The sequence below is a fragment of the Diceros bicornis genome, chromosome 19 (assembly GCF_020826845.1).
Source record: "Diceros bicornis minor isolate mBicDic1 chromosome 19, mDicBic1.mat.cur, whole genome shotgun sequence".
In the NCBI taxonomy this organism is placed as follows: domain Eukaryota; kingdom Metazoa; phylum Chordata; class Mammalia; order Perissodactyla; family Rhinocerotidae; genus Diceros; species Diceros bicornis.
In genome coordinates this window covers 59849500-59873305 of record NC_080758.1, presented here as the reverse complement: position 1 = coordinate 59873305, position 23806 = coordinate 59849500, and positions in this window count along the sequence as shown.

The window sequence follows — 23806 nt, the reverse complement described above, 5'->3', positions numbered from 1 at the left end:
CCCAAGGACCCTGCCAAGCACCTGCCCCCTTCAGAGCTCCTAGCCTACCGTGCCCCTCCCCCATGCCCCTATCCAGGATGCACTCACCTCCGTGCTGGTCTCACAGGCCACCTCCTCAGGCTCCTGTGCTAGCAGAGCCTTTAGGGTCAGATTGACCTGGGGTCAAACACACAGCTGGGTCACCTCACAGCCCTGTGACAGGCAAGTTCATGTGGTGTCTTCTCGGAGCCTCAGTTTACTCCATGAAAATTGGAGTCAGTGACTCTGACCTCAGGAGGGTGTGTTGGGATTCAAGCAGGGAGAAGAAGGTGCCTAAAGTGCTTGGACTCAGGAGGTCGCCTGGCTGGGGGAGCCCCAATGCACGACAAGGACTCGATGGTCAAAGCTGGGCTCAAAGCTGGTGAAAAGCAAGGAATTCTAGTCCCCTGTTCACGTCTGGATTGGTCACTTAGAGTAGAGTGACCTTGAATGCTGGGACCACTGGTCATCTGTAAAATGGGGTGCAATCACTCAGGACGCAGAGGGCTCCCTAATAACAGTAACTCCCTCCAATAGTTGCCCAGCTGGGTTTCCTTCAGCTCCTCCTAAACCCACCAGGGCCGCAGGCAGGAACTGGCTGGACATCATGTGGCCGGTAGGGGGTGTAGAGGAGGAGGGAAAAGGGCAGACTGGCCTTCTCCCTGCCCAAGGTCTGTGTCCACCACAGTCTTCATGTCCACAGGACCAGCCAGTCATGGAGCTGGACCCTGGGATGCAGTCTTTGGACCAGGACAGTGAGGTCGGTGTATATTCAGTGACCCTCACCTCCCCAGGTGTCCAACCTACCCAACTGCGCACCGTTGGCCCACCTGGCTTGTGTGGCCTGTTCCCAGGACGTAGTGGATGTGATGGTCACCGAGCAGTTGGCTGGGGAGGGGACAGACGAAAGCAGCCATCTCAGAGGACCGTTGTGTTACACATGTGTGCTGCGGGCCTTGTCACCCAGAAGTGCTGTACGCATGGCCCCTCTGTGTGCCTGACCATGGACAGGAGGCCTGGTTGCCCCACAGGAGAGAGGCCTGTGAGACCGTGAGGGTATCCCTGCCACACACATGCGGACTGAGATCCCGGGCCATGTCCATGCTCATCGGGGCTGATGTTGTTCCGTGTCCAACCCTCACAGGAGAGTTGGGAAACTGAGGCCAGGAGAAGTAGGGACAGGCCCTGGGCCCAAGAGGTGGGCAGAGTCCAGAGGAGAAGATAGCATTCCAAGCTCTTAGGCCAGCCTCAACACTTCCAAGGGGTTTGCTTTGGGAATGAGAGCCCCTAAGATCCTGCGGCACCCCTGCCAACACCCCCCCATGTAGGGCCCTTTCCTCTACACATCCCCACGTGGACACACTCACACACACAAGCATACACACACACTTTGACTGCCCAGTCCTGTGTCAGAAGGGAAGTGCACACTGGGGAGGTGACAGGAGGAAGGAAGAAAGAGGTTGGAGGCAGCTCTGCCATAGGGCAGGGGCATCCGGTCCCCTAGCCACATGCCCAGGCCCATAACATGAAGGGGAGAGATGCCAGACTGGTGGGCAGGGGGTCCCCAAGTTGCACAGGGAGATGCAGGGTTTGGGGCCATCCCTAGAGCAGCCTGCAGAGAACCAGGTCTGGCGTCCTGTGTCCACCACTCTGGGCACCGGGAACTAAGATGTGACCCCCTAGGGGGGAGGGGCTACAGGAGAGAAGGCCTGATCTTCGGCCTCTGTAATTGGGGTGCATAGATGGGGTGACTCTCAGGGTCCCACAGGCTTGTAGACGAGTCTATTGACCTTCTTTCTCCATCCATGACCCACTGTTCTCTGAGTCGTTGTAAAATGCATTCCATTCCCTCGAGGTCTTGCTTTGCAGAGGGCAGCCTGAGAGCTTGGGGACTGGGGACCCAGGCAGTGCAGAACATGGTAGAGCACTGGTCGACTTGTCTGGGGACCAGGAACAAGGCTATCCTTGTCGGAGCCTCGGGGTCCTCCTTTGGAAGTGAGGTGGAGTCATTGCTCTGGCTGGGGTGAGGAGGCCTTGTGAGTCAACTGGACACACCAGGGCCAGTGGAGTGAAAGCGGGGAGCAAGAGAGGATTCTGAGGTCCCTCACGTCACTCCTGGAGCCTGCAGGTCCTGCTGCTTTGCACCCTCGTGCCTGGTGGAACCACTGCCTTGAGGACCCCAAACAAAGAAAGGTGTGTGTTTTGCGTTCTGCTTTCCTGCGTGGGGCTGCAAGGCTGGGGCTGACCACCAGGGGTGTCCTGTGTCCACTCGTGCTCAATGGAGCAAGTGGAGCAGGGAAGGGATGCCCAGGGCTCGTTCTGGGTGTTCCCCTGTCTAAAGCAACAGGCACCTTTGATTACTGACATCCACGTCCACAATGGGAGCTGATCAGAGGCGGGAGGGGACTCTGAGATCCTCTCATGATTCTTTCAGCTACTGTGGCCCCAGCACTCACTCTGAGCAGGGCCCATGTTAGTCCTGAGGGCAGTGCTGAAAGCACCCACACGGTCCCTGTCCTCCAGGAGCTCACAGCCTGGAGGTGGAAGGGACAAAATCATGATCAAATCCATGCGAAAAAGAAGAGCAGGTGATACAGGGCAATGAAGCAGGGTGCTGGAGGGAGGGAGGGCCTGGAGCCCCTAGGTGGGTGTAAAGGGCCCCCCTGGGGACATTTGTGCCCTGAGCAGAAGGACAAGAGGAACCAGCCCTGCATCTGTCTGCACACAGCGTGCTGGGGGGAAGCTCAAAGGCACAGAGACTTGGAGGCAGAAGAGAATTTGACGAGAGAGGAGGTGAGAAAAGAGCCAGTGTGGCTAGAGTGAGCTGAGGAGGAGAGAAGTGAGGGAGAGACGATGGTAGGGCCAGACACAGGCTTGGAAGGAGGTACTAGCTGTCTATGCTGGGTGACAGCTTTAGCCTCACTTAGCACTTACGAGACCTGTCATTGAGCATCTGACAGTGTCTCTACCAGGGTCCAGGCTCAGGTCAGCTGGGAGGCTCCCTGTCAAGGTCTAGCAGGAGGCTGGGGCTGTGTTCTCAACTGAAGCTCGATAGAGGCAGGAGCCATCTCGGAGATCATTCACAAGTATCGGGGCAGTGGTAGGATTCAGTTTGGATGGGGGGTTTCAGGCCTTTTCTGTCTGTGGGCCGGGACCCTCTGCCAGTTCTTTGCATTAGGGGGTGCCATAGGGAAGCAAGCTCATAATATCTGATCTGTCTTCTCCTGAATAGTGGATCAGAGAGACAGAAAGTGAGAGAGAAAGAGAGACAGAGACACACAGAGATAGAAAGATGGGTAGGAGAGACAAAGAGAGGAGACTCAGACAGAGACAGGGATACAGAGAGGAGAGACAAAGAGAGAGACGGACAGACAGGGAGAGACCAAGAGATATACAGACAGCCAGAGACACAGAGACAGGGAGACAGAGACAGAGAGACAGAGACAGAGAGATAGAATGAACACAGGAGAGACAGAACCAGGCAGAAGTCACAGACATTTCATTAAGCCGACCGTGGAAGTGACATCCCATCATTCGGCCCTATTCTGTTGGTTAGAAGCCAGCCGCAAAGTCCATTCTCATTGAGGAGCTGGGATTACATAGGATGTGTGCCTAGGAAGTGGGAACGCTGGGGCCACTGTGTGGGCTGCCCACCACATAGGCTGAGATGACAGCCACTCAGGTACTTGGACCTGAGTCTAAACATAACAGGAGGCCCTGGAGGGTTGCGAGCCAGAAGGAGATGATGTCTGAACGTCATTTCATTTCAACCCTCCCTAGGGACACTGGGAAACAGGCAAGAGGGGAAGTGCCTCTCCCAGACGCCCAGCAGACCCAAGCCTCTTTGCATTGTATTCTCTGCCACAGCCAGCCCTTTCTGTAATCCTTGCACTGCCAAGTCTGTGCAGGAGCTACATGTGGGAGCAGCCCACGGGATTCACAGACTCTGAAGGGATCTCTAGGTCTATACACCTGATGACATCCCTCGGAAGTAGATGCTAGAATGACCCCCACTACACAGAGAGGGACATGAACACAGGAGAGACCCTGAGAAGGGAGGCCCTGAACGGCGCAGGGTTGTCCAGGGTGACATCACTGGCAAGAAGCAGGAGCGGGACTGAATTCAACTCTGTGTCCTCAAAGCTGGGGCCCTGGTTGTGTCCAGACCTCCCCAGAGGCTGTGGGGTGGACTGTGTTGGTGTGACTGTGTCTGGACAGGGTATGGAGATGGAGAGTGAGCAGTCAGCAGCCCGGGGGGCCCTTAGGAAGGTCTTGTGTGAGGAGGAAGCTTAGGTAAGGGGATCCCAGGAAGTGACCTCACAGAGCCCAACAGAACTTGGAACCCTGGTAACTAGGCACCCACATCCTAAACACAGCCCCCAAGTGAGCTCACTTGTCTAGCACTTGTCTAGAAGGAGCAACATGTTTAGTTGCTGCTTCCCAATGACCAGGGGCCAGAGCCCCAGGAAAGCCCCCAAAGACTGATGCAGATGCTGGTGCCCCTCTCACGGCCGACTGCTCTGGCCGTTTACCCGGAGGGACGGAAAGGTAACACCGGGAGGCCCAGGGAAGGCCATTCCAAACCAGGCTACCACTGTGGTTCCATCTGAGCAGCCCTACATCACCTCCCCATGTGTGCCTGGAAGGGCGGGTTCATGTGGGTGGACCACCGTGACCAGGAGCAGTCGGTGAGGTGTTAGAAGCCTGGGGGGGTCAGTCAGGTTCAAAGCCCAGGTCAAGGCCAGCTGGGTGGGACGTGGAGTGTGGGGGTGGCGCCCTTCTGCCTGAGGTTTATTCCAAGCCCCTGAGGTGTAGGTCTTTCCTCAGGGGTGGAATACTGTGCAGACACAGGTGTTTGCCTGATCTGGGAGAATTAGGTCCAGAGGGCAGAAGCAGCAGCAAGGACAGCTGGGCAGGGCTCTGATGCCTTTGGGACAGAGCCAGTCACTGTCTTTGCAGAGCTCCAGACAGGAGATCAGCGTGGAGCTGGTGGAAGGGGATATTCCATCCATCTCCCCGATGGAGGCGCCGGAGTCCCACAGGACTGGATCAGCAGCTACCGGGAGAGGGTCTGTAGTGACAGTGATAAAACCCACAGAACCACCAGAGGACCCAGCTTAAATCCCGGGAGAACAATCATATCCACCATGTCCTGCAGCAGACCAGGAGGCAGCTGAGGCCCCAGCCTCCGTGCAGGGAGCACCATCCCCTGCACAGGCTCCTGTAGGATACCAGGAGGCAGAAGAGGCCCAAACCTCTGTGCAGGGAGAGCCATCGCCTGCACAGCCTCCTGAAGGAGACGAGGAGGCAGCTGAGATCCCTGCCTCCGTGCTGGGGCAGACATCTCCTGCACAGCCTCCTGCAGGACTCCAAGAGGCAACTGAGGGCTCAGCATCCAAGCAGTGAGAGCCATCCCATGTACAGGCTCCTGCAGGAAAAAAAGGAGGCAGCTGAGGCCCCAACCTCCGTGCAGGGAGAGCCATCCCCTGCACAGTCTCCTGCAGGAGACCAGGAGGCAGCTGAGGCTCCAGCCTCTGTGCTGGGAGAGCCATCCCCTGCACAGTCTTCTGCAGGACACTGGGAGGCACCTGAGGCCCAAACCTCTGTGCAGGGAGAGCCATCCCCTGCCTGGGCGCCTGCAGGAGACATTGAGTTAGCTGAGGCCCCAGCCTCTGTGCAGGGAAAGCCATCCCCTGCACAGGCTCCTGCAGGAGAAGAGGAGTCAGCTGATGGCCCAGCCTCCGTGCAGTTAGAGCCATGCCTTGCACAGGCTCCTGCAGGAGACGAGGAGGCAGCTGAGGCCCCGGCCTCTGTACAGGGAGAGCCATGCCCTGCACAGGCTCCTGCAGGAGAATGAGAGGCAGCTGAGGCCCCAGCCTCCGTGCAGGGAGAGCCATCCCCTGCACAAGCTCCTGCAGGAGAACCGGAGGCAGCTGAGGCCAATCTCTGCAGCCTGGGAGAGCTGGCCTGGGAACCTCCCTCATTAGAACCTCCAGTCCCACCTGTTCCACCTACTCCCTTACCACAAATTTCCTTCGCCACCCTCCTAATTGTTTCTCTATTTCATGTTTCCTTTCATTGATTTTTTTTATTGTTTATATCTTGATTATTTAAAATAAATTTCACTTTCGTCGTTTAACACTTTACTGTTTTACATTTTAAATTGTACACTTCATGAGCATTAAGTACATTCACAATGCTGTGCATCCATCACCGCTGTATGGGTTTAGAATATTTCATTCTCCAGAAGAACACCCTGTTCTAAAAGCACTCACTCCCACTTTCTCCCTCAGGCCCTGGCAACCCCTAATCTGTTTTCTGTCACTGTTTTTTTTTTTTTTAATCTGTTCTGCATGTTTCCTATAAGTGAAATCATGCCTTAGGTAGCCATGTCTGTCTGCCCATTTATTTTCACACGGCCTGATAGGTTTTCCTTTTGTTTTTATTTGAAATAAAATTTCTCTAATTTGATAGGAAAATCCCAGATGGAGTCTAGACTTGATGTATCAAAGAAAGACCTTTTGGTACATATGTGCATGATCTTGGGGTACAGACTGCTGTTCTAAGTGGGACACCAGAGCCAGAAGCCACACACGAAACACGTTGCGCTTCCTGCTGCCAAAACTAAAACAAGAAAGGGTAGAAAGCTGGAAAGACAAAACACAAACCAGAAAGTATTCCTCATAACACAAGACCAGGGAAAGGTTATGCATCCTTGTGGTCCAAAAAAATGCTCGAAAGTCAGAGTTCTAAAAAGAGATAAAGAGCAAACACATTGAACGCCAACGAGACGTGATACACAGGGGCAGCATGTGTCAGAGAAGCTCGAGCTCCCCAAGGAGGAGACGCGCACATGGAGAGGGCACTGGGCCCCATCAGACGGGCAGGGTTCCAGTGTGGTGATGACAAGCCCTGGTGACAATGTGAGGAAGCAGAGGCCCCAGTAGACCCCTAGTGACAAGTGTTAAAGGACACTCCTCTCTGGAGACCAGCCTGCAGGACACATCGCAGTCCCCAGGGGCACTCCTGTGGCGGCGGTGCTGATCCCTGGACTTCATCCCACAGAAATTCCTGCCCAACTTTTCAAAGATGTATTTTCCAGACTATTCATCACAGCACTGGTTGCAATAGCAAGCAATTGGAAGGAGTGCTACTGTCCATGGCGAGGCGATGGGATCCATTTGTCCCATCTGTAAGACCACGTATATGTGATATCAGCCGGGAGACCCGCATCTACGAAAATGAATCTGTGTGTGAGAGAGAGACAGAGATAGACAGACACAAAGAGAGAGACAGAGCCAGAGAGATATGCACCAAATAGTCCATGGGGTTCACCTCTGGGGATGGGAATTGCCACTCACTTCTCTTCTCCTTTAGGGGCCTGCGTGATGTTTCAACTTGATAAAATGTGCCTCTATTCCTCTTATAATTCTAACAAGATTAAAATCACATGGTTAATGTTATCCATTTATCACTCATCTTTGGACTGACGTACATTATTTAGTTTTTCTTTGTAAAGGTTTTTATTACAAAGACAGTGAACGTTTATTAGAATAAAAGAATGAATTCTAAGGGAATTAAGAATTAAGTGGAAACTGAGGAGTGCCCTTAACAGGCAGTGTTCACCGTTTCAGTCCTTTGCCTTTGTATGCACGTGTGTGTGCACGTGTGTGCATGTGCCCATTCAGCTGTGTGCATCTGTATGCACATAGGTATGTCTATGTGCAAGTGTGTGTGTGTGTGCCCTTGCGGCTATCTTGTGGGAAGGACTTCAGAGAGTGTGCTCTTCTGGAACCTGATTTCCCCAGGGCTGGACCCTGGCCAGTGAATCCTCTTCCTCCTCTGCGTCGGCCTCAGAATTTCCTAAGAGCCTCTGCTGGGCAACACGGATCATTTCTGATTTTTCACTCCCGTCAGCATGCTGAAAGGAACACCTGCATCCATAAATCTCTACTTCTTTAGGACCGATCCCTAGAGGTGGAGATTCTGGCTCATAATGTAAACATGATGTTAAGGTGTTGGGCACAGTCTCTGACACCCAAGGTCTCCTTCTACGCTGTGATCTTCTTTGGGAACAGGGAATTCAGAGACCCTGAAGCAGAGACCTGAGGGAGGGAGGGAGAAGGAGGAGCAGCTAGGATGCAGGGGATGAAGGTACCTGGGGTGACCTGCCCAGCTGGAAGGCCCCGCTTCTGTTGCTTCTGTCCCTACCACTCCCCTCACCCCTGGCCCCGCACCTAGCACACCTGACTCCGCTTTGGCCTTGCCCATGCCCCTCCTGCTCCCTAACTCACCTGAGCTGAGCAGCCTGGCCTGCCATCCAGGACAGATGATGATGAGGGTCTGGACACTCCTGCCTGCTCCCTCTCCCTCCAAGCAGAGAGCCCCATCCTCAGTAGGGAAAGCACATCTAGGGCAGTGCAGTGAGTCACAGGGACCTCCTTGAACATGCTCCCTCCACGGGGAGTTCTCAGTTGCAACAGCAGGACCCACTGGAGCTTGTGTGAGCAGAAGTGACTTTGACAAGACACAGTGGAGGTGTCATAGAAGGTGCCAGAAGGTCAGAGCACGGGGCTGGACGCTTTGGAGAAGGTCATTGTGCCCAAAGCACACCTCAGGGTCTTCCAGGAGTGATGGCTGCCTCAGGCACTGTGCCAGCCCCAGCCCACATATCCAGCACATTCAGCCTCTGCGATGGAGGGGCCCTGCTCAGTGGGGATGAGCGAGAGAGCCCTGGTGACCTCGGAGAGGCACTGCCATTGGAGCCTCGGTTTCCTCACCTGTGAAGTGGGGTGGCAGCCGAGCATTCACGGTGGTGTCAGACAAGTTCGCTGAGGCTGCACCTGGAGTGCCCTGCACCTTCTCAGATCTCAACAGCTACTAGCTCTACTGAAGAGGAATCACGGGAGGAGAGATGGGGCTGGGTCCTGGATCCCCACCTGGCTGGCTGGCTGCCGTGGGACGAGATGGGGTAGAGAAAGGCATTCCAGAGGAACAGCGGAGTCAGAGCGAGTAGGGCATGCCTGGTGGGAGATCAGAGTGGGCAGAAGAGAAGGGCCCCAGGGGGCTCTCAGTGGGGTGACATCAGCAGGAACAGCTCACGGTGATGAGCACTTACCGGGGCCTCTGTTCTCCTCTTCAGCTATCTCCATGAATCCTCCCCACAATTCTTTGGGGGAGGAGCAATTATTGTCTTCATTTCACTGATGAGGAAACTGAGGCTTAAAGAGACTTGCCCCCTCTGTGCCCTGCAGAGTGGCAGAGCCGGGATTTGAACCCAGTGCCTCTTAGACCCCATGGGGCCTGCCTGAGAAGGGCACCCCCATGCTGAGGGAGGGACCTCTTTTCCCTAAAGTTCTGACAAGTTTTGGTCCTGATGCCCACAGAGACCTTACTCTGCGGGGGGATAGGCTGGTCCTTGGTACTGGGATAGCCCACAGCGCCCACGGCTGGCCATTCCCCGGCCACCATACCCAGCCCCAGGCAGACGGAGTGGCCCTGTCCGTTTAGTTCAGTGATGGCTGGAGGCCAGAAGGGTGCAGGCCCCAGGGAGGCCAGGACCCCGGAGCCCGAGGAGGCCGCAGTGCAGGACAGTGGTTTGGAATGATCCAAAGTCAGAGAAACAGGGGTACTAGTCCCTGCTCAGCCTCTTTCTAGCTGGTAATGCAAGTAAGGCTCTCAGCCTCAGTTTCCTTATCTGTACAATGAGGAAATAACTTGGCCTCCTGATGGGCTGTTGGGAGACTTCCCTGCGGAATGGCTTGAGCATCTCTAGCCTGGTGCCTGGAGCGTGTTAAGAGCCCCCTGCCAGGCTGTCACAGTGGTCCTCCAGGGCGCAGGGTCTGGGAAGTCCCTCCTCAGGTTCCCTTCCTGCTGCCCTGCTCCCGGGAACATTCAGCAATTTTTGAGGAGGAGCTGAAGAAGATCCAGGACCACACTGTGTTGCAGGTGACGGAGGCTCAACGCTGGAAGGACAACTGGACATGCTCCATGCGACGGTGCAGGGCTTGTGCTGTGACACCCTGTGAGCCCGACACAGATAAAGGCTCCTCTTGTGTGGATCCAGCTTCTGTGGTTTATTCACTTTTTGCTTCATTCACCCAGTCATTCCTTCACTCATTCCTTCACTCACTCACTCCTGCACTCATGTACTCATTCATGCATTCGTTCATTGTTTCCCTCACTCATTCAGCCAATACGATCTGGTCCCTGCCATGGGCTGAGCACTGTAACTTCACCAGTGAGTATGACCCGACGTGGTCCCTGCCCACCTGGAGCTCACATCCACTGTGTGACCTGAAAGAGGGCTGTCCCTCGGGTTAGCAGGGGTGAGGAGCACCAGGAATCCACTTCTGAAAGTAGAGGCCACCCATGCAAAGAGAAGAACGGAGAAAACCCATGCTTGGCACTTCATCGACAAAAAAAATAATTAAAAGTTAAGAAAAATAAAGATATCCTATATTTAACAAAATGTGGGTTCTAATCACAAGTGTGCACTCATTCCTACAACCAACGAGAAGTAATCCAGAGTGGACTGGGTATTTGTAACACATTTTTCTGGCCAATAATAGTATTTCAGTAAACCTGTTCCAGGGCCTCACGATTTTTCTAAGGCCTCTGTGATCCTCCAACACTTAAATCTTTCTCCTTGGAAGCCTCTGTCCTGTCAGCCTCCTTGTCGAATGGCTCTTCCACTGTTTGGGGGCCTACCCTGCACGCCCACACTCGTCAGTGACTCTCCAAGTTTTTTGGACAGGCTGCCCGCATTTCTCCCTCAGCCTCAAGAGCTTCTGTTTCTTTGGCAAGGTTGGTGTTTTCACTGGGTGATTATCTGGCATCCTTCTTTGCAGCGGTTTTCATCTTCCCACGCTGTGTCTCCTCTGACGACTCCGGGAGGCAGGCCTTTTGTCCCCATCTTACAGATGAGGAAGCTCAAGTCCTGAAGGCTGGACGACCTGCTCCAAGTCGCAGCCAGCGTGGAACCTCGGCAGGGTTTGGGCACAAAATAGACAAGGATGTAGGGCAAGTGGTTTGTTTGCAGGTGATGGAGGAGGCCCGAGGGAGGCCAAGGGGAAGGGAGCATGGAGGAGGTGAGCCAGTGCGGGGCCTGACGAGGGAGCACTGAGGTGAGCATCCATCCTAGTCCTGTTGGGAGACGAGATCCCACCCGGACTGGCTCTGTCCCCGTGGGTGGAGGGTTTACCCCGGGTCATGAAGGCTTCTGTGCTACAGGCTGGCACAGGCTTGCAGGAGAGGAACCTCCGGGTGCAGGAGAGAGCCCTCAGGCAGAGAGTGGATGCAGGTGCTCCAGGGGGACACTGTGGGCCTGCTGGGGACTGGCTCCCAGGGACTGCAGGGACTCAAGTGGGCTGAGGGAACTGAAAGGCAGCAGCAGCAATGTCTGCAGCGGGGGTCTGCACACATGTCCCACACTTATGCCCCCAGAAAGGCTGCTCTGCATGGCATTTCTCCTCCCAGATGCGTAGTTGGCCCAAACCGCCCCTCCACTCCATACTCCCAATTCCTTTCCACTCGTCTCAGGTTACTAGAAATTCAGAATATTTTAGTTGGTGTTGGAGCCCAGAGACTTTTGTTTGTCCTGCCCATGTTCTAACATTGCTGGCTTTTTAAAGACCTCAGGGCTTTGACTCCAAAACAGCAAGATGATGAGGATCCCAGAGAGCTTTCTGGAAGCAAGACTTTATGCTTTGCAATACTGCCATCCCACCAGCTCTTCTCAAAATCCCTCCGGGACACAGACTCACAATCTTGGGTCCTCAGATTGCTGAAAGGATGAGCCTTTAGAAAGTTATCGGGGTGGGGCGGCAGGACACACCAAATGGTTGAGTGAGGAATTCAGCCAATCCTCTTCCCGGAAAGCCATGATCACACTGGAAGCGCTGTCAGAAAACAACTTCTGGGAAGAGACCAAAGACATACAACCAACTGAGGAGCATTTGAAGCTGAGGGAAGAACAGTGAGAGTCGTGGTGTTTTGGCCCAGGGCAGGTCCCGTCCCCACCCCCTCAGTGTGACGGCCCTGTGAGTGGCGCAAGACTGAAGGGGGGGGCTTCACTGTCAGAGGTTGTCCACTTGATGTCGCCATGGGTGGACAAAGCCCGGCCCCTAAGCATTTCTGGAAACAGTAGCCATCTCAGTGGCAAGCTGACGTGGCAAGTCAACTTTTCAGCCGCCTGAGGTTGGATCTAGAACAGAGCAGCGAATCAGCCAGGAAAGTGAGACGGACAACCACACAATGAGACAGACACAGCGGCCTTGATGGGCTGCACATGACCCCAGGGGGTCTGAAATGTTGTGTGCTTGTGCAGGCCTGTGCCCAATCAGGTGAGACCAGGAAGATGGGCATTGTGGGGAAGCTTAGAGACCTTCCACCAGCCTAGGCCCTGCCCCCAGGTGTTGCTGCCTCCCAGGAAGTCCAAGTTGACTGAGGGGACAATGCCCAGCCCTGTCGAAGGTCCCTGTCCACTCTGGGGCTCCCATGGAGAGAGGCCTTCCCACCTGCAAACTTCTCCCCAGGTCTTCTTCAGAGGCTGAAACGAGGTGCTCTCAGAGCAGAGAAGATGGTGAGCAGTGAGGAGAGGCTCCTGAGGAGTCGGCCCTCCTGGGGAAGGAAGCAAATGAACTGGGAGGGTGGAGTGGTCCCTGCTTGCTCTGGCCTCAGCCTCTTCAGTGTACATCTCCCTCCTGGAGGAGACAGGAGCCCAGGGAACCCGGGAGAGCACACCCGGGTCACGATGAGCAACACTCCCAAGGAGGAGGATCTGAGCTCAACGCAGGATCAGCCCAGGTAGGAAGGGAGCCTTTCGCAACCAGGACACTCTAGTCAAGGTCAGCGTGCCCCTGCAGGGATGATCTCCCTGCCTGTTCTACACGTCCCTGTGGACCACTGACTGCTTAGGCACTGGCTTCTGACCAACAGACCCAGCACAAGTGACAGGACGACCCTTCTCAGATTCCATCACTGAGGCTGTCATTCTCTCTCACTCGCTCTCTTGTGTTCCCTCTTCCCTCTTCCCTTGTTCCCCTCTCTCAGTCTGTCTAACCCCTGGACCTGGGGACATACATGGATGTCCTGAGCTCCCCTATGCAGAGGCCCACATAGAAGAAAACCAAGGGAGTGCCCTGGCCAACAGACAGAAAGGAGCCGGGCTCTCAGTGAAGCTGCTCCTGACCGAGCCCACAAGAGTAAGCTTGACAGCACATCTCACCCTGTTCCAGCCTCAGTGGAGGCCACAGCCCCAACATGGAAGTCGTCATGAGCAGAGGCTCCAGCTCAGTTGTGCAGGATTCCTGGTCCACAGAGATGGAGAGAGAGAGAATATTTGCGGTTTAAAGATGCAGGGTGGGGAGCAGTGTTCTCAGAGAGGAGGAGACACCTCACACCATCTCCCAGTTCCTGGGTCTGGCCTGCCCTTCTCCCTCCTCTCCCCTCCAGGCTATCTGCAGCCACAGTGCCCACCTCTCTAACCTCCTCTGGCCAAACTCACTTCTGCCTGGGTGTCTCCACACCAGCAGTGCCTTCTCCCTGGCACGCTGATCACAGGTGAGTGCAGCGCTGGGTCCTCCTGTCATTCTGGTCACAGCAAATGTCACCTCAGTCAGGCCTTTCAGACCCTCCTACCCAGTGAGACCCCAGCCCTCCCTGCAGGACACTCTTTATTTTCATTCCAGTTCATGCTCTTCTCTTTCACGTGTCTCTGATTTTGTGCTTTTGTCCATCTGCCTCCAGACTGAGCTCCTGGTGGGCAGGGACCACTGGGTAGATTTCAGTACCACCCTTGGGACCACCAGGGCTCCCGGCCCAGGGTGAGGGCTTGGCACATAGCTGCCGAATGAACAAATAGGGGCATCTTGGATCCCTCCTTCCTGCTTTTGCTCCACTCAGTCGGTGAAGAGGAACACTAGTAATAGGAAGTGCAAGTGGGTCCTGAGGCAGGCGGAGGGTCAGCATGACTTCTGCATGACTCCTCCTTTCTCCAATTGCTCCAACAAAGCTCAGTGGGCACCACTGACACAGGAGGCTGCCACCTGATGGCCAGCACAGGAACTGCAGCCTCGGGCAGTGACAGCACAGCACCAGGCAGGCATGTATTTCTTATGGAGAAATGCCTATCCAAATGCATTGCCCATTTTTCATTGTGCTATTTGTATTTTATTGTTGAGAGGGGAGAATGTATTATATATTGTCAATAGTAGACCCTTATCAGATATGTAAAGATCTGTAAACATGTTCTCCCCTTCTGTGAGTTGTCTTTTCACTTTCTTGATCATGTCTTTCAACGCACTCAAGTTTTAATTTGATGAAGTTGAATTGATCTGTTTTCCCTTTGGTTGCTTATGTGTTGGGTGCCATAATTATAAAAACACTGCCTAATCCAGGGCCATGTTTTCTTCCAAGAGTTTTATAGTTTTAGGTCTTACATTTACATCTTTGATGGTAAGAAGATGTAACATTTTTGTATATGGTGTAGGTAGGGGTTCACCTTTATTCTTTCACATGTGGATATCCACCTGTCCCAGCACTACTTGTTGAAAAGATTATTCCCTCCTCATTGTCCTGGCATCTCAAATAATTCTAGAATCTGTTGTTGTTGCAGGTGGTGTGACTCACAGTTCCTCAGAATTTTTCTTTACACGAAGGTTGCTTTTCTCTGGCCTTGTGGACTTTCACCCACTGCATTTGTAGACTGATCATTAGCAAAATAATCATATCACGTACTTTGACTAGTTTTTTCTTTGCTTGCGGTGAGTATGTAAGTCAACACCCTGTTACTCCCTGATGGCTGGGTGGACCACATTGCACCATTGTTCTGGCCTGGATTATCACTGTATCCTTCTAACTGGGTTCTCTGCCTCTATATTTGACCCACAATCTATCTCCAATGCACCAATTGGAGTGACCCTTTAAAACCAGATGTCACACCCTGACATTGTGAAATCTCTCCAGGGGCTCTCCATTTCTCTCAGGGGGAAAGTTCAAGTCCTTATGCTGGACCTCAAGCACCATACAGTTGGTCCCACACTCTCTCTGACATCATCTTTGGCCAGTCATCCCCTGTACCTCTGCACTCCATTATGCTCCTGGTACATGCCAGGCACTCTCCCACCTGTAGACTTGCACTCTATGTTCCTTCCATTTGGAATCCTCTTCCACATGATGATTTCATGCCTCATCTTCTTCACTATCTTTAATTCTGTGTTCAAATGTCATCTTGCTGAGGCTGTATTGACCATGTCATTTAAAATATAAACTATCCTCTTGTCCTGACACTCCCTATCCAACTTGTTCTCCTTTCATTTTTCCCCTTAGCACTAACACCCTATAAAATAATATATAATGATAAGAATCAGGGTTCAATCAGGACACGGAAACCAACCAATAGATTGAGCAGGGACAGTTTATATAATGAACAATTAACCATAAACCTTTAAAGGGAACTATAGAGAATAGCCCAGAATTACAGTAGAGTAGTTAAGAAAGAAACAATTTTGGGAGAGGACCCCCCTCGCCAAGGCTGCCTTCAGGGCTTGTTGGAGAAGGAATGATTGCAGCACAGGGATGGTAGAGAAGATTGTCATGTTTCCCAAGGCCAGTACCGGTCCCTGGTCAGGGCAGAGCTCAGCAGGTAGGGAACAGCAGGCTGAGACTGGCAAACAGGAAAGCCCTGTCCCCTCCCAGGTGCAGGTAGGCTGAGGCTGGGATGCCTACTGGATTCACTGGGATTCCACTTGCAGGGGTGCCACTCATTCTCCTTATTAAGCCATCCAAGGGGATCCACTGAATCCACTGTGGATCACCCACTGTGGGTGAGTCCCTGTAGACACCCTTGAATTGTGCCACTGTTGGTTGTACTGCAGGAGAAAGAAAAAGAAAAGAATGGAAGCACCCTGGAATTAGGAAGGAAGGCCCTTTGTCCTAAACCTTCTCTGACAAAGCTTAACCCCTGCCAGGTGCAAAAGAGAAATGTCTACTGGGTGCAGCTCCATTATTGCAGAACAGACAATAGAGGCCAACACTCTGATGTTGTTACACAGGGGCAACCCATTGATAACTGGCAACATAATTCCCTTATTATTTTGTTTATGTATTCCATGCTTTTACTTCCAACTTGCCTCTATTGCTTTATTTGAAGTAAGATTTTGAAGACAACATATGGTTGTATCAAGGTTTCTAAAAAAAGGTATTTTGACCCCCCAAAATGCCATTATTAGATCAAAACAACAGAAGAATTAAAAGTAGAAAGTAGCTATACTATCAGTATATGCCTTAAGTAAATAGTTTATTGTCAAATTCCTCTTATATAAGAAAGCACCATGCAGTTACATTTTAATGATGTTAGCCTCAATAATCTAGTATAATAATAAACTCCTTTGTAATGAGTAACTATATAAAATGAAGTTACAATAATTTACAATTTATGTCTGTGACATGACCCAACTACTCTCTACAAGCACCACTGAAATCTTGATTGATGCTTGGCTACCTTGTTCTACTAGAACTAACGGGAATATTTCACTGCCAACAAATTCTGTTTACCTGCTGTGTAGTTTATAAGGGTTGAATTCTTCTCTACTTGAAAATCACCATTTTTATCTCTCCATATGGATACCTGCTTAATGGCAGATAGCTTTGCAGCCAGTATAGTTTTTTTCGGGAGAGTCTTATATAAGAAGTCATAAAAAATGGGTATAAATAACTTACATTTAGGAAATTTTTCTTTTTCTTTTTCGTTTCCCTGCTTGGAAAGATTTGCCTTGAGCTAACATCTGTTGCCAATCTGCCTCTCTTCTTTCTCCCTTCCCAAAGCCCCAGTACATAGTTCTATATTCTACGTGTAAGTCCTTCTAGTTCTTCTATATGAGCCACCACCACAGCATAGTCAATGAGAGACGAGTGGTGTGGTTCACGCCTGGGAACTGAACCTGGGACGCCGAAGCGGAGCATGCCAAACTTTAACCACTAGGCCATCAGGGGTTGCTCCAGGAAATTTTTCTAGAAAAAAATTGGAATCAAGATGTATGATTTATTTCTAAAAATTTCATCACATACTTTAAAACATGAAATGCTCAACATGTTTAAAAGCACTTTACCACTCAGTTTACCTTAACAAAGATATAGCAAACATTTTGAGAAATATACTTTCAACAGGAAAGTCCAATTGTAGCTTTATGCTTTTGTAGACCACTCCCAATAACGTGGCTTAAAAAATATAACTGTAAGATTCTCTCAAGAAAATGTATTTCATTTCTATAAAAATCGTTCTTTACAGTGTCTCAATGTTTGTTTCCTACTGAGCTTCTCAATGTTCTTTAGGCTTAACAATATAGTAGAATCAAGCTCCTATAATCTAGCTTTTAATCCCACAATCCGGAAAGCTCTATCTCAAGGTCATCAATGACCTCTTAAATCACCGAATAATATTATTCCCATTTTATAAGTGCGAATACTAGGTTTGAAAGAAGTCAAGTTCATGCCCAATATTGTTTAGCTAGTAAGAGGCAGAGCCTAGATATGACTGACTCCTGCTGTCTGATTCTAAAATCCATAAGCATAACCTCTAGGTATACAGCCAAACGTAACACTCTGTATTCTTGCAACAGAATAAATGCATTTGCTTTTTCCTTAATGTCTGTAACACGGTTCTTAACTATTGCAATGCAGTGGTTTCTCGCTTCCTGTAAATGAGAGTGTTCTTCAAAGTACCTTCCTTCCTCTCTGCTCTTCTCTATACATTCCCTCCACTCCCAGTGCTTGAATTCATTTAACAAGCATTTATTTTATTGAGTCCATACAATTCCAGACCCCATGGAAAAACAATGAAAAAAAACCAGTCCCTGGCCTTGAAGGATTTACAGACTACTAGGGGAGAAAGCACTATAAGCAAGTCCAATACTATTTTCAAAAAAAAAATAAGGTTTGAGTCTGCAAAAACACAGAAGGCATTCTATGCCACACAGCACAGGTTTTCAAGCCTTTTCTGAGGAGGACTACAGTTTTTTAAGAAATAGCGTTTAAAATTTCCAAAAGAGCACGCAAGACCTAGAACTTCCCTGATCCACTGTCCCCTTCCCACTACAAGCCATGTTTTTTCTAAGACTCTTAAGAACATCGTTTGAAAACCACTATATTCTAACATCTTAGTAGTTTTGCCTTTCATGCTTAGGTCTTTAATCTACCTGGAATGGATTTTTGTGTACGGAGTAAAGTAGGATACCAATTTGAATTTTTTCCATACTGATATCTAATAGTCCCAGGACCACTTATAGAAACGCCCCTTCTTTGCCCTCTGCTCTGTAAGAGCACTACTATTAAAAGAAATCAAGTTTCTGGATACACACGGAACTGGATTTGGGTTCTCTACTGTTTTCCACTGGTCTAATACTGTGCTAATACCAAAGTGCTTTAGTTATTATAGCTTTATATATAATAAATCAGGATATCTCATAGAACAAGTCTTCTCACCTTGACCTGCTGCTTAAAAAATATCTTGACTATTCTTAGTCCTTTGTATTTCCATATGTATTTTAGAAAACACACGTAATTTTGAGCTCCCTAATTTCCTGGCAAACTGGTAAAATACCCACAAAACAAATCTAGATCAGTGGTTCTCGACCAGGGCAATTTTAACACCCCCACCTCCCACCCCAGGGACATTCAGCAACGTCTGGAAACATTTTTGGTTGTCACAAAGTGGGGGATAGGTACTACTGGCCTCTAGTGGGTTGAGGCCTGGGAGATGCTGCTAAGCACCCCACAGTGCACAGGACAGCTGCCACAACAAAGAATTATCCCATTCAAATTTTAATAGTGCCACTTTTGAGAAACCCTGTCCCAAATAAATCAAGGGGCAAATTTGCATGTGCCCATTAAAGGCCAGGGAATGTCTACCAAAAACAATAATTTAATTTTAGAAAAACTGAACTGCCATATGCCAATGAGATTTACCCCAATTCATTAAAAAAAAAATCATATTATTTGCATTGACCAAAAGGCTTATCTTCCTGTTCTCTATAGCAGTGACGTTGGCAGGAAGCTTATTGGAGGGGTTAAGTCTTTAAAATACAAAGTTATAAAGAAACAAGACATAGCCAGAAGATATTAAAAAAAAAAAACTCATAGAAATCAGTAATAAACAACTCAATAGAAATATGAACAATCTGAATAGACAATTCACTACAAGGAATATTCAAATGACCAATAAACACATATAAAGATTCTCAACCTCATTAGTCACCAGAGAAATATCAATTCAAACTCACGAGAACACCATCCATGCACCAGAACGGCTAAAATTTTAGAAGACTGGACATATCAAGTGTTAACAAGAATGCTGAACAACATAATACCCATATACAACTGGATGTAGTGAAGGGGTTGCATAAACTGGTTCAACCACTTTGGAAAATGTTGGCAGTCTCTACTATAGCTGAACATATCCATACACTATGACCAGCAATGCCATTCCTAGGGATATATCCAACAGAAAATACTTACCTATTTGCAAAAGAATGAACAAGAATGTTCATAAAAGCATTAAAAGCCCAAAGGAGAAACCATCCAAATGTCTAATAACTGCAGAATGGATTAATAAACTGTGATATGTTCATAGAAGGAAATAATATACCACAACAAGAACTACTACTATATGCAACAACACAAATGAATCCCCAAAATACAATGTTAAGCAAAAGTACGCAGACTCAAGAGTACAGATATCACTCCATTTCTATAAAGAGGCAAAACTCATCAATGGTGACAGAAGGGAGGAGAGCAAATACCTGTGCAGAGAAAGGATAGTGACTAGAAAGAAGCATGAGAAGGGGCTGTAGGGTGTTGGGAATGTCCTATTTTTATCTAGGTGGTAGATACACGAGTGTGTTTACTTTGTGAAAATTCATCAAGCTATACACTTAGGATTTGTATGCTTTTCTGTATTTAGCTTATATCTTATTAAAGAATTTGCTTAAAAATATAAAGAATACAACCCTGATTTACCGCATCTGATGCTTCAAGAGACTATTCTAAACCCTATTCTAGCCCTAACTCACAATGATGTTAAAATGCAAGTTTTGTATATATTGACAACTGATTTTTTACCAAGGCACAAAGGCAATGCAGTGGATAAAGGGTAGCCGTTTCAATAAATGGTGCTGAACAATGAGCTATCCATAGGCAAAATAAATGAACTTGGATCCATACCTCACACCATATACCAAAAATAACTCGAAATGGATTTTAGACTTAATGGTAAAACCTAAAACTATATTTGATAGAAAAACACTTGTATTCAAAATATATAAAGAACTCTCAAAACTTAACAATAAGAAAAAAAAAACAGGCAAATATTCGAACAGACATTTTATCAGAGAAGATACACAGATGGCTAATAAGCACACAAAAAGACGCTCAACATCATAAGTTATCAGAGAAATGCTGATTAAAACCACAATGAGAGTGACGTCAGCATCATGGCGGAGTGAGCTTTCCCGTGAATTCTTCCCCCACAAAATACAACAAAAGTAACAGCCACAGACAAACAACGGAATCCCAGACAGTCAAAAGCTGGAGCGAAGGGATCCACACTGCCGCACATCTGAGAGCGGAACGTGCTGGGCCCCCGGAGGAAGTGGGGAGAGGTAAGGAGAACTCCGCTCCCTCCCCATCAGATCAGCGATCCGGTCCGCGCGGCTCCCAGAGAGGGGGGAGGGGCGGCCCTCGGCGGGAAACTGTAGCTCTTCGGGCACTCTCAGCCAGTGGGAAACTCCCGCACAGAGGGCTCAGAGGAGCCACAGGGCTACCATCAACATCTGAGCAACCCAGAGAGCGGATAAAGAGGGGCAAACGAGAAGCCTCCCACGTCAGGGACCCAGAGGGCAAAAGAGAGAGCTCCCCCCTCCCCACAACCCGGAGTCTGCAGCTCGACCAGATCTAGCGGTCCGAGGCAGACCTGAATAAATTGGACTGGACCCGTGGATCGCAGTGGGGAAAAGAAACAAAACAAAACAAAACAAAACTGCGGATCGCAGCAGAAAAACTGGGGCAGAGCGCAGGGGGCTTAGACTACACAGCCCTTCACCACCACACAGTGGCGGCAGGTGGAAAGTGCAACCAGAGACTTCCAGGATGAGGAAAACCAAAACCAACACAGGAACCACAATGCAAAAATATATGAAATCACCAGACCAGAAACAAAATGACAAGCAACCAGAAATCAACCCCGAAGACACAGAAATCCATAAACTAAATGACAGAGATTTCAAAATAGCTATCATAAAAACACTCAACGAAATACGAGACAACACAGACAAACAATTAAATGAGATTAGGAGTTTCTTCACAAAAGAGATTGAAATCATAAAGAAAAACCTATCAGGGCTGATGGAGATGAAGAACACAATGGAGGAGATAAAGGAGAATCTGGAATCTTTAAAGAACAGAGCTGACAATATGGAGGAAAGAATTAGTACTTTAGAGGATAGGAATACAGATATACTCCAGATGGAAGAAGAGAGAGAACTAAGACTAAAAAGAAATGAAGAAAGACTCCGAGAAATATCGGACTCTATTAGAAAATGTAACATAAGAATTATAGGTATTCCTGAGGGAGAGGAGAGGGAAAGAGGAACAGAGAGCCTATTCAAGGAAATAATAGCTGAAAATTTCCCAAATCTGGGGAAGGAGCAGGAAATACCAGTAAGCGAAGCCAACAGGACTCCTATATATATTAACAGACAAAGGCCTTCACCACGACACCTAGTGGTAAGGCTAGCCAGGGTCAACGACAAAGAAACAATATTAAGGGCAGCTAGACAAAAACAAAAAATAACGTACAAAGGAACTCCCATCAGGCTCTCAGCGGATTTCTCAACAGAAACTTTTCAGGCTAGAAGAGACTGGAATGATATATTCAAAATACTAAAAGACAAAAACTTTCAGCCAAGAATACTCTATCCAGCAAAAATATCCTTCAAATATGATGGAGAAATAGTAACTCTCCCAGATAAACAAAAGCTAAGGGAGTTCATGGCCACGAGACCGCCACTACAAGAAATACTCAAGAAGACCCTCAGGCCTGAAAACAAGAAGAGAAAGGGAACACAAAGCTTGGAGTAAGGAGAAAAGTAGGTAGACAAAATCAGAGAAATAGTAGATCTTTACCGGAATAGGTTAGCAACCACTTAAATACTAAACTCAAAGATCAAAGGAAGAAATTCACCAAAAATAAATTTAACCTCATCACTGTAAACACACAGCCACAACACAAGATAGAATAAGGTATAACAAGAGCAACTTAGAAGGGGAAGAGGAAAGTGACTGAATTGACTTAGTATAAGGAAATAGGAGGCTATCAGATAATGGACTATCTCATACAGAAGATTTTTCGCCCAAACCTCAAGGTAACCACTAAACAAATAATCAAATTAAAACCACATATGATAAACAAAGAGAAAACTAGAAGAATCATAAGACAGAACAACCAAACTGAATTGGCAGTCCAAAACAAATGGGACAAGAAACAAAGGAAATGCAAAAGAACCAGAAAATAAGTGACAAAACAGCAACATTCAACCCTCATATTTCAATAATTACCCTAAATGTAAATGGATTGAACTCTCCAATCAAAAGATACAGAGTGGCAGGATGGATTAAAAAGCAAGACCCAACAATATGCTGCCTTCAGGAAACACATCTTAGCACTAAAGACAAGCACAGGCTCAGAGTGAAAGGATGGAAGACAATACTCCAAGCTAATGGCAAACAAAAGAAAGCAGGTGTTGCCATACTCATATCAGACAAAGTAGACTTCAAGATAAAACAGGTTAAGAAAGACAAAGAAGGGAAATATATAATGATAAAAGGGACACTCCATCAAGAAGACATATCACTTATAAATATATATGCACCCAACATAGGAGCACCAATGTACATAAAACAACTATTAACAAACCTAAAAGGAGAAATCAACAACAACACAATAATAGTAGGGGATCTTAACACCCCACTTACAGCAATGGATAGATCATCCAGACAAAAAGTTAATAAAGAAATATTAGACTTAAATGAAAAACTGGACGAGATGGACCTAGTAGACATATACAGAGCACTCCACCCAAAAACAGCTGACTACACATTCTTCTCAAGCGCGCATGGAACATTCTCTAGGATAGACCATATGTTGGGAAACAAAGCAAGCCTCAATAAATTTAAGAGGATTGAAATCATAACAAGCATCTTTTCAGACCATAAGGCTATGAAACTGGAAATGAACCAGGAAAAAAAACTGGGAAAGTGACAAAAATGTGGAGATTAAACAACATGCTACTGAACAACCAATGGATCATTGATGAAATTAAAGGAGAAATCAAAAACTATCTGGAAACAAACGAAAATGATAACATGCCATATCAAACCATATGGGACGCAGCAAAAGCGGTCCTGAGAGGGAAACTCATAGCGATACAAGCCCACCTTAACAAACAAGAAAAAGCCCTAATAGGCAACCTTAAATTACACCTAACAGAACTAGAAAAAGAAGAACAAACAAAGCCCAAAGCCAGCAGAAGGAGAGAAATAATAAAAATCAGAGCAGAAATAAATGATATTGAGACCAAAAAAACAGTAGAAAGGATTAATGAAACAAAGAGTTGGTTCTTCGAGAAGATAAACAAAATAGACAAACCCTTAGCCAGGCTAACTAAGAAAAAAAGAGAAAAGGCTCAAGTAAATAAAATTAGAAATGAAAGAGGAGAAATTACAACGGATACCA